At 33.0% G+C, this 4,056-nt stretch overlaps 1 protein-coding gene across 1 annotated transcript in view; it reads right to left on the bottom strand.

Moving 5' to 3' along the window:
• Positions 1-1,593: 1,593 nt before the first annotated feature.
• The window catches only part of THOC2 (THO complex subunit 2), an 83,526-nt gene continuing 81,063 nt past the window's right edge, over positions 1,594-4,056 (bottom strand). The window contains exon 39 of the mRNA XM_072431292.1: positions 1,594-2,434. The gene's annotated coding sequence lies outside the window, so the exon portion shown is untranslated. The remainder of the gene's footprint in view (positions 2,435-4,056) is intronic.

Here is a 4,056-nt window from a genome sequence, read left to right as displayed (position 1 = left end):
ATGAGAGGATCTTTCTTCATGCCATTTTGTGTTCACTTTTAACCTTTTAGATTTTTTGCTTTGACAACACTTTTGTAAATGCATCGGGACTATTATTTTCTACATTTATCTAACTTAAATATATCAGGGCACTAAAGTACTACACATAATTATACATATCCCTTCTTTAACTCTTCTATTAAACACGGAGAGCTAGAAATACTAAAAATCTACTAAATGTCTGTAGTTTTGCAGGGAAAAGAAGGATATTTAAAGCCAACATCTGTTTATAAACAATACCTATATGGCTATCTCTTTGTCACATCTATGACAATATCCCCTTCTCAAGCTTTTATATTAAAGCTACCAATGGAAGCAAACACTACCCCGACCCTTGCCAGGGGTAAATGCAAAGCACTTGTACTGACATTAGCAAGACTGCCCTGGGTAAATCCACATGTGATGCTTAACACCTATGAATCTACTAAGGAAAAAAGGGCTAGATGACGATTACTGAGCACCAACCAGGACATGAGACATGCTGTATTTCACTAGCCTGAGTTTCTAATGCACACAAGACACTCACAGTATGCAGTCGGTAAGCAAATTTAGTACGTATTTTGATATGAAAGACCGGAAAGTAAGGATTGAATTCAGCTTAAAGCTCCTTTCTTCCAACATTCCCTTTAACCATATTCTCTTACAGTTCTCTTGCTGATTTACAGGTGTCTGGAGAAAAATGTAACTCTATGGGGGGAAAAAAATTTGTTTCACCCCCTCCATTACCTGAGGAAAGAAAACTGTATGTAATTTGTTGTATGGATCTCAAACATTAGCAGCTACGTCAGTGTTATATTAAGTATGTGGAGAAGAACTGCTTGCTGGAGTTGAGTGACCCAGAGACTGCCGTTTCTGCAACCATTTAAATAATTGTGTTTTGATTTTTTTATTGAGTGTTTGTTTTATGTGTGTTCTGTCTAGAGAATTCAAAATGTATGTGCAAGGACTTGAATGTAATTATATCAAAAACTTTAAGTATAAAAGTGCTAGATAATTGGAAATCTCTGTAAGATCAGATTATCAAATTAGGAGTCTGAGTGCAAAGCTCTCTAATAGGGGAATTTTATCACAGCTCATGATATCAAGTGCCATGGCACTTCACTTCCTATGTCTGTACCTCCCCAAATAGAGAATGACATCTATGTGGGGGTCTAATACAGTATGAGTGTGTTCACCATATAAGTGAAGATAGCTCAGAATAAATCTGCCTGCAGGTGTTTCCTTTTTAATAAATGGAATCATCCAACAATATATGCTTTTTCTGTAAAAAAAAAAAGTTAGGTTATATAAGGATTATAATAGTATTTACAAAGATAAGGAAACACTACAGAAATGTCATGCAATCACTGAGCGGGGCGGCTAGATTAACTACACATTTTGTTTGAAACTCAGTGTAGCTTTCACTGCAATATACCCATCATAATATTTATATTTAAATAATAACAAATAGGTATGTCAAATTTCCCAACAATCTTACCCAGCTGCATGTTTTTTTTAAGGTATTAAGCTGGAAAAAATGATGATGAATATAAAATAATACAATACACACAATGATTTACGACCCATTGAGAAAACTATTGTTTATTTAGAAAAAAAAGCTTACACTGGTAGATTTCAGCAGTTAAAAATTTTCTTTAAAAACCTTTCAAACTTTTAGACTAATGTTCGGCAATACAAAGCTTCTGTAGTTGTATAACTGAACCTTAATTTCTTGCGGGAATACAATATTCTCCCTTTAATTTAAAATCATTATGACAAAACAGACTTGCAGTTAGGGACTTTTGGAAACAAAATGGGTTTCTTTTAATTCTTTGATCTTTAACAGATACTTGATGTCATACACAATATACAAACAGCTTTTATTCATTAACATGAAAAACGTTGCTCCTGCAGTACTTACAAGGCCAAGTAATAAATACAAACTAAATTTAAATGAGGTAAGTTAAAAAATAAAAAAATGAATAACAATTGTTTTCTTGTGGCATCAATTAAAAATAACTCATTATTGTAATATTGCAAATTATTAAAGTTTATGTTTCAGGCAGTTTTGTGACAAACTTTTGAAACCACACAAACTGGAACCTCATTCCCATGGTTGCAATTTTCTGTGCAGCACATCGTGCTTAAAATTATGGAATAGGAAAACACTTTCAATCAGGTACTGAAAATAAATGCATAATCAGCAACACATACAGTAATGCAAATTTAAACATATACTGGAAGGTGAAAAAAAATGAAAAACAATGCTAATAAATGAATAATTTATTGAGATGCAAATGGGCCCTCTTCTTCAACAAATATCTGTGCAACTAATATTGTTGTAAATACACATGGTCGCAGCTCATCATCTTCCTTTTCTGACACAGCCTGCAGGATCCCATATTTGAAGTTTCTTCTGTAGAGAAAGGAAACCATGTAAATTAGGTCTTGAAAAAGTTGTAAAAATAAAAATAAATTATATAAAAATTTATGGCAGGTAAAATGAACGGTCATCTGTTTAAATTATTCTCCAGTTTAGCAAGGTTCTGCATTTATTTCCATTAACATTTCTTTGTTTCATAGCACAGATATAATAGATATACATTAATAAAGTAAATAACTATTTTCTGCATTGCAGTGTAAGGGCTGTTTCAGACTTGCAGCTGAATGCAGCATTCTACTGCAGGCTTAACTGCTCTCCCAATTCAACTGATCGGGAGCAGTTGGGAACCATTTTGTGCGGGCATTTGCATATGGCTGCTGTGTACTGCTGTACAGAGAAAGGTCGCACTGACGGCAAAGTACCTGGATAGCGGTGGGTGGGAGCAACTCTTTTTGAAGTCTGAAGAGGGCCTTAGAAACTGGTATTTTTTAAGTGTTTTTAGAATTAATAGGACTGAATACTGCATTTAAATAGTACACATATATTCACTTGATTATTTTGTCTGTCGCTACCCTAAATAGTAAGGAAAATGCAGTTTTGAAAAAAGTGCCATGCCAAATATAAATGACAACATAATCCACAACAAAATATAATTATATTGCTATGAGAAAACAGTATGCTGCACACCAGTAAGCAGGGATAAAAGTGAAAGGCCTGACTGCAAGAGCAATAAACTAAAACCCAACCACAAATTAGCTTTAAAAATATATTATTCAACCTAGATAAAATCATTTATATTAGGAAATATGTGAATGAACTCCATGATTCAATGCAAAAACAAATAATCTTTTATAAGGGTAAAAAAAAAGGGCTCTACAGGTCTCATCTACAGGTAAATATTTAAATAGATTTTTACTCATATGGAAAATAATATCTTTGTAGTTACCATTTTTTATTTTGGACCAGCATATAGGAATATTAACATTCATGTTTCCCGCACCTTCAGTATTATGTATATTGTGCTTTATTTTCTGAACCCCCAATGTGGGGTTATTTTATGATTTTATATCTGTTGATTGTTTGAAAGCATATTACTCTCTTCATTTTTGTATTTTGTATGGCTTAATATATTTATAGTGCCTTTAAAAACCTGAAACAAATTTTTCTTTTGGAGTTAAAAGTATAAGCACATAGTTTCCACTATATATAAATGTGAGAAAATTCGATCTGCAATACTAGCTGGATATTCACTGGCAAATAACATTATTATCTATGGGCAACCAATGAACAGCAGTCTACTTTTAATAAGTAATTCTCTTGAGTATGGAAATACTATTTAATGATCTTTTGCAGTGGCTTGTAGCAATAATAATATATGAACCTGCAGAGGGTACCAATGAACAGGTGCAATGCATAAATGCACTACAATAACATTCTAGTAAAAACCATTCTCATGCAACATCTAAATCAAAGTTTAATTTATGGATAGCTTTGCTTGAAATGCACAAAGCAACTACAAATTAGCATACCCAACAAACACAAGATTTCAACAGCTGGTCCCATCAAAATTTAACCACCTGAGCGTTACACTGAGGTCTAGATTTCTGTACCAAAAGTGATCCACTGTTTTTCATGAAATTTTTTTTTTAAATTGT

Source organism: Pyxicephalus adspersus, chromosome Z (genome assembly GCF_032062135.1).
Source record: "Pyxicephalus adspersus chromosome Z, UCB_Pads_2.0, whole genome shotgun sequence".
Taxonomy (NCBI): Eukaryota; Metazoa; Chordata; class Amphibia; order Anura; family Pyxicephalidae; genus Pyxicephalus; species Pyxicephalus adspersus.
The sequence above is the reverse complement of the archived record's forward strand: the minus strand, read 5'-3'. Positions and strand labels throughout refer to the sequence as shown.